Here is a 15072-nt window from a genome sequence, read left to right on the forward strand (position 1 = left end):
CACTACATTTTGATTGATTATAACAACTCTAAATAACTACCAATGTAACCTGATGTCAAACCCAAGCATCTATAATCATGCACAAGTCTATTTGCAATAGGTAATACGCTGTAAGCTCTCTAGCCTGGAAATCTATGGTTCGGAAACATCAGTTGTCCAGGAACCTTTTGAGCAGGCCCAGGCAATCATCGACCCATCATCGTCCTCATCCAGATCAGACCAAGCCTGTCCATCTGCTGCAGCTGTAAGGAGTTAATATTTCCGATGATCAGGCTCAGAAGGTCCACACCTTGCCAATTAATAGTGGAGGTGGTGTGACTTCGGCCGTGCCAATAAACAGCATGGCAGCCAGCACCGGAGGAGGGTCCATTCAGTTTGTCCAACCTTCAGATGGCAGGGTCTCAAATCGGAGTCAAGTCATTTCCAGGCCCATCTCCAGCGCCTCTTTGAAGAACACGCATGAATCTCCACTTCTTCTTCCTGGTGCTTCCACATCTATCTGTGTTGCCATCACCTCCCCAGCACTCTCCTGCAGCACTTCCCTGGTTAATTCCTCAGATAACGCTCAGTCCACCTTCCCCCGCACATCCAGCTCAGAAAATACTGAGGGGCAGTCGGCTTCCATTGTGCCCATCTCCAAAGTAGAACTTACAAACATTGTGTTGTAGGGTGGCCGAGTTGTGCTATTAATGATAGAGTTGATCTGCAGACACTTAATTGGGTAGAAACATTAAGTTTATTTACAACATACTCAGCAGCAAATACACATGTACTTTCAACTCCAACTCTGTCATTACATTGATATCTGAGGTAGCCCGCACTACTCTTCAATTGGTTACCAAGATCATGTGATCTTGCCTAACAAGTATTATTCTTAAAGGTACATTACACATGAAATAAAACCATAATTACTACATTCCTCCCCCTTTAACTCAGCTATACATATTATATTTACAAGTACATGTTTTTTAAGAAACATAATATTTACACTGGGTAAGAAATTTACAAGTTCAGTATTACAGGTGGTTTCCTGATACATGTAGAACATCGCAGCTCCACAACTTCAGGTACTTTATCAGGAACCTCTTTTTCTGGAGTTGCCTGAACATCAGGTGCTTCGGTGGGCACCTGCAGTTCAGTATCCTCAACTCTTACAGGAACATCAGACATGTCAGTCCTGGGTTGAGTATCCTCAACAGGAAACATAGACCTGGTCATGATCACAGGTGGAACCATATCTTGATGATTTGTCTCTCTCTTCCTTAAATGGTCCACATGTTTACGGATGACCCAGCCATCCACCTCCACGTGGTAAGATAGAGGTCCAGTCACCCCACTTATTTCACCCGGTAACCACTTTGGTGCTTCCCCAAAGTTTTTCACCTTTACTGGCTCTCCCACGGTAAATTTCCTCTCACAGTTAAACCAGTCATGTCTAGTTTTCTGGCTTCCCTGACTCCTTTCCACCTTCTCCTCTAAATTCGGCATTATTAATCTCAACCTCGTCCTGAGACAGCGTTTCAACAATAACTCCGCAGGTGTGACACCTGTTGTTGTGTGAGGGGTAGTCCTGTAATGAAAAAAAAAGTGTGCTAGCTTGGTTGCCAAGGAATCGCCAGTTAGCTTTTTCATGCCTGTCTTGAACATTTGAACTGCCCTTTCAGCCAGTCTGTTTGCGGAAGAGTGGTACAGAGCGGTTTTCACATGAGTGATATCGTTGAGGCTGATACACCGTTAAAACTCAGCACTCATAAACGCCGTGCCGTTATCAGAAACAACTACTTCTGGTAGTCCATGAATGGCAAAACTTTGACGTAGTTTCTCAATTGTAGCGGCCAACATTAGTGACTTCACCTCATATACATCCAAACGTTTTGAATGTGGATCGACAATGAGAAAAAACATTGTTCCCAGGAAAGGTCCAACATAGTCAGTGTCTAACTGCACCCAAGGTCTACCTGGCCATTCCCATGGGTGTAATGGAGCTGTCATTGGCAACTTTTGCAGTTGCTGATATTGCACACAGTGCTTTACTAAACTCTCTATTTCGCCACCCATCCCAAGCCACCATCGATAGATGTATGCCACGGTCTTCATTCGGGAAATTCCTGGATGGACACTGTGTAGCTCAATTAAAAGTGGCTCCCCTCCCTTTGTTCCCCACAATAGGATGACATTCTGGCTGGTTATTTCATGTCTTCTGTTGAAGTGTGGTTTCATTTCATCAGATACAGGCTCCTGTGACCAACCATGTAGCACTTGTTCTCGCACCTGGGATAGGACTGGGTCCCAACTTGTTCAGTCTCCGATCTGTCAAACGCATACAGGTGAGGAATCTAAGAAATTTAACAGTAAAACAAGTTCCTGTGGAACTGGGACGTGCTCGTCATTTTCTTGTAAAGGCGAATGACTAAGAGCATCGGCGTTTGCGATTTGATTGCCAGGCTTATGTATGAAAGTGTATTCGTACTCTGTCAGAATTAAGGCCCACCGTTGTGGTCTTGCTGAGGCTATGGGTGGTATAGCCTTGTCCTCACTAAACAATCCTAGCAATGGTTTGTGGTCTGAAACGATTGTAAAATGGCAGTCATGTATGTACTGGTGAAATTTCGTGACACCAAAGACGATGGACAGACCTTTTTCTATCTGCGATTATGCATTTTCCGCTGTGGTGAGTGTTCTTGATACGTAACCTATTGGCCATTCTGTGCCGTCATCCATCTGATGAGAGAGCACTGCTCCCACTCCGTAGGGAGATGCATCACATGTCAACACGAATTCTTTTGTCTGGTCATAATGCACTAGTAGATTGGATGAGTGCAACAATTGGTTCACCTTCATGAAAGCTTCTTTCTGGGGTGCCTCCCAAGAGCAACGTTGGTTCTTTTTGAGTAGAGAATGCAGGGGGGCCAGCACTGTAGACAAATTGGGTAAGAACCACCCATAATAGTTGACCATTCCGAGGAATGATTTGGGCTCTGAGGCGTTCTTTGATGCAGGTGCCTCTCTTATGGCTCTCACTTTCTCCTCAACCCCGTGAATCTACCCGGTGACCCAAATAGATTACCTCCCTCGCTTGGAATGTGCACTTTTCTTTTTTTAAATGCTTGCAAGAAACATTTTAAGACTTCTTCTAAGTTTGCCAAATGCACTTTTTCAGTGAATCCTGTCACCAATACATCATCTAAGTAGACTATAACCTGGGACAGTCCCTGCAGTAAGCTTTCCATTGTTCTCTGAAAGATGGCATAAGCGGAGGAGACACCGATAGGCAATTGTGTAAACTGTACAACCCTTTGAGGGTATTAATTGTGACAAATTCCCAGGAGACATTATCCAACTCTAGTTGTTGATTATCATATCTCATGTCAAGCTTTGTGTACATTTCCCCTCCTGCCAGCCTGGCATACAGGTCTTTGATTTTTGGAAGGGGTGCCCGTCAGTTTGTAGTCTCCACAAATTCGGACACTTTTGTTGGGTTTAAGTACCGGGACTATAGGTGCTGCCCATTCTGAGAACTGAACAGGTTGTGTAACGCCCAGTTTCTCTAGTCTGTTCAGTTCAATGTCAAATTTTTTCACAGAGCATATGGCACCAGTCTTGCCTTCGTGAAGCTAGGGGTTGCTTATGGATCCACATGAATCTTGGCCTGCAGACCCTGGATTTTCCCCAATTCATCCCTGAAGATGGTGGCGTACTTTCTAAGTAGCTCTGGTAGCCCACTTGCTCTCAACTGGAAAATTTCAGATTATTCTAACTTAATCTCCTTTAACCAATTTCACCCCAGGAGGCTTGGCCCTTCACCTGCTACCACTATCAAGGGTGGCTTTGCCGATTAGCTTCCATAATGGACAGTCACTCTGCTTATGCCTTTTACTTGAATGCTTTCACCCGTATATACTTTTAGCTTGGCGGCTGTTTCTTCTAAACTTAATTGATGTTCACCATTATTCAGTTATCTGTAGGTATGTTACCCAATTACTGTAGTGGAAGTTCCCGTGTCCACTTCCATTCTAACAGGTTTTCCATTTACTTTCACTATGACAAATATTGGTTCTGTCTTTCCAGCTTTCAGATTAAACAACAAGTAAATGTCTGAATTTGTTGTTTCAGGCTCTTCTACATTGTAGATTTCATTGGGCTTCTTGTTTTGTTTACAACTCTGCTTGAATCTTTCCTTGCATTGCCTCATCATAAGTCCATTTCAGTGACAATAGTAGCATTCGATTTTCTTAAACTGCCAATCGCTAAGTGATGGTTTGTTTCCACCTCTATTAAAATTATTCTTCAATTTCACTGCTAATTTATTTTTCTTTATTCTTCGGTTGTTTCCTGCTTCTTGGCAGAGTCTCGCTTTTTTGTGCTTCTTTTGGCTGAGGTTTCCCGCCCGATGTGGAGAACGGCGCCATTTTGAGTTACTCTGTATTGCTTTTGAATCTCTCACCGTGCTTTCCATGGCCAGTGCTATCTAACGCCTTCTTGAAATCCAGATTCACTTCAGACAATCTTTTCTGAATAGTGACCTCTTTCACACCACACACTAAACGATCTCTGAGCATGTTGTTCAGAGTCGTACCGATCTCATAATGTTCCATTAGCAGCTTCAAATGTTCCACATAACTTGCAATTGTCTCACCCGAGGCTCTGTTTTGCAAATTAAATCTGAACCTCTGCATCATGACTGAGGGCTTGGGTTGAAAGTGACTCTTCACGAGGTCCACCAATTCATTGAAATTCTTCGAATCTGGGGCACTGGATACCATCAAACTTCGAATCAAACTGTAGGTTTTGCTCCCACAAGTACTCAAGAGGATCGCTCACCTCTTCTCTTCCCTGTAATCTCATTTGCTTGAAAAAAGAATGTGCAGCGTTCTATCTATTGAGACCAATTGTCTGTGGCAGGTTCAAAAGAATCAATTCTCCCAAATTGTGGCATTTTGAGAGGGAATAACTTCTTCCATTCTAACAGAGCTTGCTACTTGCAATCACTGGGCGGGGTACAATGCTGATTTGTTTCTAACTTGATTTCTTCAGTTCAATCCTGTTTTATCCTCATTGCCAGTTTGTTGCAGGGTGGCCGAGTTGTGTTATTAATGATAGAGTTGATCTGCAGACACTTCTTGGGTGGAAACATTGGGCAGAATTTTCGCTTGGCGGGTGGGCCGCGCCTGACCCACTCGAGCGTGAAATAATGAGCATTGACGTTGGCCAAGCATCCCAACATCAATGTGCTCTCTTGTGATATTTCGCTTGGTAGGTGCGCAAGGGAGACAGAGGGGCACCAGCCATTCATTAAGAGGCCATTTAAGGCCCTAGACACACCAGTTGTCTCAGAATTTACGTAGCCCATGTGATTTTTTGGCCGTCACACGGGCAAAACGAGCAGGCGGGCAGGCCACAATTTGTAAAAGCTCATTCATGGGGAGGATAAGAAGGGTCAGCAGCAATGTCAATGTGAGTAATGAGGAGTTTTGGAGATCTTGTGCAGCTGGTTGCTTATGTGAAGTGGACAGCTTATTCTGGCTTCAGACCTGTATTTCCAGGCTTCATTTCAGGACTCATTGTTGTCGTCCAGGCCCCCGGAGGATTCAGACTGTGTGGGCCCTTCCAGATATCAGACAGCCTTCCCTTACCCTGGTAATGGGGATTGTGGTCTCTGCTGGAGGCACCTCCTGAGGAGGAAGAGAGGGGCAGAAGGGAGAGGAGGCCAGGTGTCCCAATGCAACTTCCAGGAGAGGGACTATGGGAGGAGAGGTGCAGGCACAAGGGGTGAAGGGCCAACAGGAAGTCCAAGGCGGAAGGGCCATGGAAGACACCACTATCCTGATGCCAGGGTTTACAGGCGGCGATGCAGCTACCTCAATATGTCCGAGGTGCAATGCTGAAGGAGGCTTTGTCTCTCAAAGGAAACAGTGACCTCCATTTGTCAGAGGATCGGACCTGAGATCAGGTCCGACTGTGTAGTTGGCTCTGAAGATCACAGTGGCCCTCAACTTCTATGCCTCTGGCTCTTTCCTGGGCTCAATGGGGGATCTTTATGGAGTCTCCCAATCAGCTGTCCACAGTTGCATCAAGCTGGTGACAGGAGCTCTGTTCAGGTGGGTAATGACATTTATTTATTTCCATATAGACGAGGCCAGCCAGACACAGCGAGCCAGAGGCTTCACGGCCACTGCTGGCTTCTCCCGTGTGCTATAGACTGTACACGTGTGGCCATCAAGGTGCCATCGGGTGAGCCCGGTGCCTTCGTCAGCAGGAAGGGCTTCCACTCTATGAACGTGCAGATAGTGTGTGATCACAGGATGCTGATTCTACAAGTCTGTGCAAGGTACCCAGGCAGCTCCCATGACGCTTACATCCTGAGATGCTCCCAGGTGCCGAGACTCTTCACTGCTCCAGCCCGGCTGGATGGATGGATGGCTGCTGGGTGACAAGGGCTATCCCTTGAAAAGGTGGCTCATGATGCCTCTCTGCAATCCAAGAACAGAGACAGAGCAGCGGTACAATAGGACCCACCCCTCCACAAGGGTGGTGGTCTTCTGAAGATGTGCTTCCGATGCCTGGACTGTTCAGGGGGTATAATGCAATACCCCCCAAGAGCGGGTGTCACTAATAGTTGTTGCATTCTGTGCTCTGCACAATCTGGCACTGGCAAGGGAGGGCCCACTGGAGGAAGAAGATCTTAACACTGCTGCACAGGCAGCAGATGATGAATCCAGTAGTGAGTCCGAGGACGAGCATGGTGAGGAGAAAGCTGAGGGCATGGACGCTGACCTGGGTAACCTTCAGGGAGGCAGGTGCACCTGGGATGCTTTGATCCAATGCACCTTCAGCTAGCCTACCAAATAAGAACCACCACCACATGCCAGGGCTGCAGGTTCCACACTCGATCCCAGAAAGGAACATTTCCTTGGCCAACAACATACACTCTGTGCCTGTGCAATAAAGTTTCAGGAGATGCACATCCATCATTACATAATGGCCTTCCCTGCACCTACAGAATATATGAAGCATACAGAGACCAATAGCACAAAATAAAATCTTATTTAATTTTGCATGTGACACATTGCTGAACTAAACATTAACTGGTGTTGTTTATCACACCATTAAAAAAGTTAAAGCAAAATAGGGGAACAAAATATCACCCATGATTGAGCCTGTCTTGTGCTTAAGGTGCTTTACACTTACATTTGCGGGTGCTACGTCTAGGTGCTCCCCCCTTGCTGGCACCGGCATTGGAGACAGCTGCTGATCTGCTGTCTTGTTGGTCTTGATGACCTTGGTGGTCGTCCTCTGTCCCATGGAGCCTGTGATGGCCCTGCTTGGGAGGGAGCAGCCAGTGCCACAGTTTGCGTCTCCCCAGTCATCGCAGCTTCTTCAGATGCCACGGTCACTGGCAGAGGGGCGGAGGAGCTGCTGCCGTCATCCAGAGCACCCTGAGAAGAGCCCGCAGAGATGACAGGCAGCTCGTGCGCCAACGTGAGGTCGCATTAGACCTCCCTGCTCACCATTGATGGCCGGGCACCTAGCTGGTATACCGGGTGCCCAATCCATCTCCCACACTGACACTGACCAGCTGAGGTCATTGCCGGTGTGAGGGCTGAAGGTCTGAATGGATCCCCAGGGACCCCTGATTGATTCCCAGGAGTAGCCTCTCCATGAGAGTCGCCACTCTCTTCATGGATGAGGCATTGCTCTCGGCCATGAGGATCAATGCGGTGGTCATGCTCCACAGGGACTCCTCCACAGCGGACATGGCACGCATTCCCTCATGTATCTCCGCCAGATCCTCCCGCACATCTTGCTGGACATCCAGTATCTGCTGCCTCATGGATGACTCCAAAGGCCCATCATCAGCCATCGACTGAGCATTGTCCTGGCCCCCACAGTCCTCCGACTGCCGGTGCCCTGGGCACTCTCTGCCTCCACCTGCACCTCAAGGGAGTGCGAAGTGCACTCACCAATGTGCACCGAGATACTAGATGTTGATCTTATGCCCACCGAGGTGCTGGTATCTGTGCTGGTGCCTGCTTGACAGAGTGGGTGTGATGGAGGTGCATGGGGAGCATGGAGGTCCTCAGGGTTCATGGGTGGGCCTTCAGGATCCTCATAGTGACCGCGTGCTGGTGAACCTAAAAGGGAGAAGAAGGACATGTCATCACACTGTCACTGTGCATGCCAGGCACCCTGTTGAGACAACAGAGATCTGCATCATGGTGCCCTTGTCTTTCCATTATCAATGGGGACTCCAGGTTCCAGGCTCACATCAATATAGAGACTACACTAGAATGGTTGCAATAGCCGACATTCTCACCTCAGTGCTCTGCACTCTTACCTTCGTCTGGCAGCCCAACCTCACCTCGGCCAGTTGATCGAGGTGCATGGCGCCTCTCCAGCTCCAGGGCCTCCTGCTCATAGCGGGTGAGGATTAGGAGGTGTGGGGGTCCCTCGCCAGTCAATTACCTCTCAATATTGTTATGGGATGACTTCTCCTGAAAGGATAGAGGAGCATTGATTAGTCCACTCTCTACCTGCAGCACCATTGCAGCCTGACTAACCCCAGCTGAGGAACACCTCACAGGGCACATCCGAGTCGTGGCCCTCGAGCCACAAAGCACTCAATCCATGCAGCCAGGGCTCACCCCCTTGGCCAACTCCGCGTCATTGACAGTTGCCACTCACACTCTAACACCCCTGAAGTCCACGGAGGGATGTCCAGCCCTTAACTGACCAATGCCAACACGGTACTCGCCCTTCCCAATTGCAGCAGATCATTGAAGTGCTTCTGACACTGCACCCGTGTGCGCCTCACCACGTCGTGGCTGCTCACCCTGGATGCCACCTCCTCCCAGGCCTTCTTGGTGAGGTGCAGTGGCCTCCTCCTCTTGTCTCTGGGGACAAGGGTGTCCCTTCTGGCAGCCACCTCCTCCAGGAGGACAGCGAGGCACTCGTCACAGAAACGCAAGGCTAATTGCCCCACCGACCTGCCCTTCTACCTGTCGTGTGCAACTGCACTGGAATCTATAGCGAGAGTGCAGGAGATGTCCTTCCGTGGTAGCCTTCCAGGGGCGGCCTGGGCTGTTTTTAAACCGGCTGCCGGGTCACCATTGGACCCAGCGGATATCATGCCCCAACCCGCCTGCCCCTTCTTGGAGCTTCCCCAGCTGCCTTCCATGCTTTAATTGGCCCGCCAGTGTGAAACTGCCGACCGCCCCCACCGAGCCCACCCGGCAAAATCCTGCCCATTAAGCTTATTTAGTGTTTACTCAGTAGCAAGTACACGTGTGCTTTCAACTCTAACTCTGTCTCTGCACTGACTCCTGAGGTAGCCTGCGCTGCTCTCCTATTGGTTACCAAGATCATGTGATCTTGCCTAACAAGTATTATTCTTAAAGGTACATTACATGCTAAATAAAACCATAATTACTGCACATTGCTCAGTCCAATGACTTGAAAAGCTTGCAAGAGCAGGTGCAGTTGGCTGTTGGACAATGGCTACCATCTCCAACATAACAGCAAATCACTCAGGCGATTCCACACCACGCTGTTCAAACCATCCAAGGTACTGCAGTACAAGGCCAAACTGTACAGCAACAGGCCCTACAAAATGTTCAGTTATCAACATTTTGGCAAATAAATTGGCAAACTAGACAGCTGCAAAGCTACCAGGATCTTTCAAATGTAGAGATCCAGAAAGTTTATAACTGACTGTAACTCCAGTGTCTTTAAGCAACTCTGGTGAAACTGCGATTGCTCTAATACCCCTTTTTCCTTTTACTTTTCCTGTAGTACAATGAATTTAACTGGTGCCCAACTTGCAACACCTGTTCCCCTCAACGACATTCCCTCTGACTTAATATTAGTACAATCCACTAGGAGCGGAAACGTGGAAGATATGGGGCAGAATTTTACAGTCCCCTGCCAACAGGTTTGCAGGTGAGGCAGGGTTCGGAGGGGGTGAGAGCCTGTAAAATTCCTGGGTGGCCTTCTTGCTGCTCTCACACCACACGCCCCCCCCGACCTATCGGCAATTTTACATGAAGCCGGAGTAGCCTAGGGTATCCCACCTTCCCTCAGCCCAATTGAGGCCCCTTAAACGGGCCAATTATTGGTCATTTCATGGCCACTTCATGCCCGGCCTCAATTTTGAGGCTGGCAGGAGGAGATCAGGGGTGGGGGGATTTGCGGCAGGTCACCCTGTTTAGGCCTTGGACGGGAAGGGGGCACCTCCCTCAAGGACCCCCCTTTCGACAACGAGTGCCCATTTCCCAAGGCCTGTCCCCAGTGGGTGCTCCATCTCCCTCCCCCGGACTTTCCATCTAGACCCACCACCCCCGCAGGCCTAATGTCCACTCCCCGCTGTGAGACCCCATTTATGCACCTAGTCTTGGACACTGGGGGCAGAATCTTGCCCTTATCGGGCAGGCTTGGCAGGAGCGGTCAGACAGCTGATTGCCACCCATGATCGAGGCCGGAGGGGTGATTTCATGCTGGTGGTCCAATTAAGGCCTGCCCAACGTGAAAGGCGAGCAGTAGCGCTCAGCGCTGCCTGACTGGCCGGGTTGGTGGAGGAGGGGAGTGTGAGCAGGGCGAGTGTGACCTTGGCGCATGTGCACGAGTGCGCACTTCACAATCTCCCCGAGGTACAGAGCTGCTTCAGGGAGATGAAGCATTTTCAAACAAAATAATAAAGAAATGAATAATGTAATAAAACATGTCCCTTCAGGTGACTCTGACAAATGAGCAGGGACATGTTATAAATTAAGTTTAAAAATTTTTATTTTATTTTTATTTGCTTTAGGAAACCTCATCCCGCCCGTGGATGAAGTTCCCTAAAAAGTGCAAATGCAGCTTGGCCTTTTTTTCTGTCTGTAAGGTTGGACAGGCAGTGAAAAATTTAACTTAATTGATATTTTAATGGCCTTAATAGGCCTTTTAATTGTCGGCAGTGCGCCCGCCAAACAAAATATCGCGTGACTATGCCTTGAACTCGGGACGCTTGCCCGAGGTCAACGCATCATTTCACACTCGAGCGGGTCGCGCGCCCGCCTGTCGAGCTAAAGATTTTGCCCCAGGAGTCCGAAGCTGGGGACTGCTTGTAGTCCCAGTCCTGGCCACTGCTGTCACTGATGCTGCTGGGAATACAGAGCCAGTTGGCAGCTCCCTGTGACAGAACTTTGCCTGAGTGAGAGGCGGAAGTCCATTCACGGAAAGTTAAATAATCGTGAATCTGATGTGAGTGGCAGGGACGCATTCCCCCGACAACTCTTTGGCTGATGGGTTGGGAAATCCCACCATTTGAAAAATCTTGCCCATAGCATTTGGATAAATAAAATTATTTTTATTACTGCTTTATGATGCTTTATCATTGTTCTGTGTTTCAGGTAAAAATTTATATCTACGGTGTTTTCCGGTTCACAATCTTGTGGTTAGGTATTCTAATGTCATTCTATCATCCAGAAAATTCTGAATCCCAAGCATTCCGAATTGGAGAGACTGTAGAACATTTAAAAAAGGTACAAAGTTGTTACTGGTGAATAGAAAGATGTTGTATTTAGACCACACCTTTCAAGGCTTCAGGATTTCGCAAAGTGCTTTACAGCCAAGCAATTAATTTTGACGTGTTGTAACAGTTGTAATGTAGGAAATGCAGGAACATCAAAGACCATCTGCCTTTAGGTATATTGCCAGGACACCAGTGAGATTTTCCCTTCTCTTCTTTGAAATAGCACCATGGGATCTTTAACATTCACCCAGGAAGGAATGAATGGCCTTAACTTAATATCTCATCTGAAAGATGGCTTCCTCATTACAGAAGTGGATTAAGTCAAGATTGATTTACCTCAATCCTTAAATTTACCTTTCGATTGGAGCTGGGCTCTGACAGGCTCGAGTGTTCAAGAAATTGTAAGGGTTCATGGTCCTAACCCCTCCCCAGATATTTTCACTCCATCCATTTCAGCCCTTAAATCTTACATATTTGCAAGAACTTTAAAACCTTCTATTTTATTTTATTCCTTTGGCTCCTTGATGTGACCATCCATCTTGGACGCAAGAGCAACTTTGAAGAGAAGAAAATGAACTTTTAATTGGTTAAAAGAAAGTCAAGGTTGGCGTGGTCATATCATCAATCCAGTCAGATCAATCGTTGCCATGTTTTTCTGCATCAAATGAAGGAGCTGCCAACACACTAACTGATTGCCCCAGAAGTCCCTACTTCAGATAATATAAAGCTTAGAGCAGTTAGTCTGGAAGAGCATGTTTATGAGATGCTGGGAGTCTCAAGGCCAGACTCACTGCTGATGTGACCTGTCATACAATACATTTACTCTTTTTGCTGAACTCTTGAGACATAACCTGGAGCAGCACCAGAAGAGAGATTAGCACATCACGTAGGCCTCAGTGTTCATGCCACGTGCACAGAAGTTGGCACGGTTGCACCTCTTAACCTATTTCAATTATCAGATTCTCTTTTCAGGGTACAAAAGTCCAAGGGTCAAGGGTATTTTACTAACTCCATAAAGAATGTTGTTTCACATTCAGGAACAGCCATTTCCACCAGATAGAAAGTAGTAGCTTCTCATACAACTTTCTCCTGACGAACACAACTCAGCAATGAAGAGGTGATCAGATATTTGCCTTGGAAGATAAGAATGTTCCTCTCCTATAGGGGGGAATAGGACTGACTGGATGGCTCTATGGAGAACCAGCATGGATTTCATGGGCCGAATGACCTCCTTCTGTGCCATAATGACTTAATGACTCTATGTTGTTGTCTTCAAACGTCATGATGGTTCTCCTGACAATCCTTTCAAGCTGGGATGTTTTATGTGTATTCCTTCTTCAGGCCTGCTACATGCTACGATATTTGACATTGTTTTCAGTACTGGCTGTTTAGCAACTTTCTTCTCAGGTCTTCAGCTCTTGTTTCTTATCTCTGCTCCCGTCAGTACTTTTAGCACAACAGCACTGTGGCTGACCCAAAGTTCCAGCCTGTCCTGCTGACATATACCTCTCTGTCCAAACATTCTGGACAGTAAGCAGTGACCATCATTCATTTTGACTTCAGCCAAAGTAGTAGTAGTTCCATATTCTTTTCCTTTGCTGTTGCTACTTTTATCCAAATTCAAGTCAATTCCTTTATCCATCCCCTGGTTCCTGGGTGAGCGCTGTAGTATAAAGGCTTGGCATATATAGAGTTAATGTGGAACTGAGTACAGTACTGCCCACACAGTGATGTAAGAAGGCACATGACCCCAAAGCCAGATGTCAGTGTGTTGCACACAGATGTGCGTTGACCCAAGCAGGGAGACTGCTCCTAACTTGTACCCTTTACTGTACATCTGTAAATAGTTGTAGCAGTTAATAAAGACTCACAGTTAACCCACAGAAGACAATGGAAACATCTTTAAACATACTGATTGGTAACAAACACCCTACAACAAGCACTGCCTTGATATACTCTATGGGCCTTACATAGTCCTTTAGGACCGGACACAAGATGCCTCTATCAAAAAACCATTTACAATTGAAATAACACTCGGGATAATGGTGACCCTCCTTTGTTTGTCTGTGGAGCTCCTTCACCTTCTTGGATCTTTCACCTTCACAACACAGCTTCTTAGAGATTCCACTGCAGCGATCAACTCTGATCCCATTTACCCTGCTGTTTCACCATACTGTTTAAATAGTAATCCAGGATGCAGAACTTAAGATATCATTACTCAAAGGATCAGAGTTTGATGGAGCATTCATTCAACCTGAGGATACCATGGTCCATTGCTACCTCTGTACAATTCCACTAAGTTATACTATTGTGGGAATTCTGAACATAAGTATGGATAAAGACCAAAGAGCTGAAGGAAAACTGAATCTGGGTGAAGAAGTGATTTTCACTGATGGTGTGAAGTGGCTTGGCCTTCAACTCTAATACACTTAAACCTTTACAGCACCTATCCCCTTCCTTGTTATACTAATAAGGTGCTTTGATACAACAAAAAAAGACATACAAGCATACAAACTAGGAGCAGGAGTAGGCCACTCAGCTCCTTGAGCCTGCTCCAGTGTTCAATAAGATCATGGCATGACTGTAACCTCCTGCCTACCCCCGACAGCCTTTCACTCCCTTGTTAATCAAGAATTTATTTACCTCTGACTTGAAAATATTCAGACTCTGCTTCCACTGACTTTTGAAGAAGGGAGTTCCAAAGACTCAATACCCTCTGAGAGAGAAACAATTTCTCCTCATCTTAGTCTTAAATGAGTGACCCCTTATTTTTAAACAGTGACCCCGAGTTCTGGATTCTCCCACAAGAGGAAACAACCTCTCCACATCCATCCTGTCAAGACCCCACAGGATCTTAAAGGTTTCAATTAAGTCACCTCCTACTCTTCTGAGCTCCAGCACAAGTCTAACCTGTCCAACCTTTCCTCGGATGACAACCTGCCCATTCCTGGTATTAGTTTAGTAAACCTTCTCTGAACTGCTTCTAACACATTTACGTCTTTCCTTAAATAAGGAGACCAATAATGTACACAGCAATCCAGATGTGGCCTCCCCAGTGTCCTGTACAACTGAAGCACTGATACTGCTCACAATGCAATCTGCTAATTGCTAATGTTATTAAATAAAAGGTTTAACAGGATAGTAGATAATTCTTCAAACAGGGACAAGTGCAGGCCAAGCATGTGCTTGTTTAGTAAAGAAACAACAACCCATGAGAACGGATACTGACAGATCCTGCAGTCCCTTTCTATAATGCTGCCAAGAAAATCCCGTTCTTGATTGTTTCACATCCTGGGAGTAATCAATGGCACTGCAATCTGATAAAAATATTCACACTCTTGTTTAATGCTGAATTAGCTCATCTACATACGCTCTTTATGTTAGTCGTGCAGAAAAGTAGTTTCAGTGAGTGATGAATTGTGACGAGCAACTCTGCTGCAATTAATCAGAGATCTCCTTTGAGAATAACTAATATGAAGCATAATGCAGCCACCCATCCATGGGTGTAATGGACTTAGGAACCTTGGCCATCAAAGAGTCACCATCTTCACCAAGCTATTTTTTGT

Source organism: Cetorhinus maximus, chromosome 18 (assembly GCF_964194155.1).
Source record: "Cetorhinus maximus chromosome 18, sCetMax3.hap1.1, whole genome shotgun sequence".
NCBI lineage: Eukaryota > Metazoa > Chordata > Chondrichthyes > Lamniformes > Cetorhinidae > Cetorhinus > Cetorhinus maximus.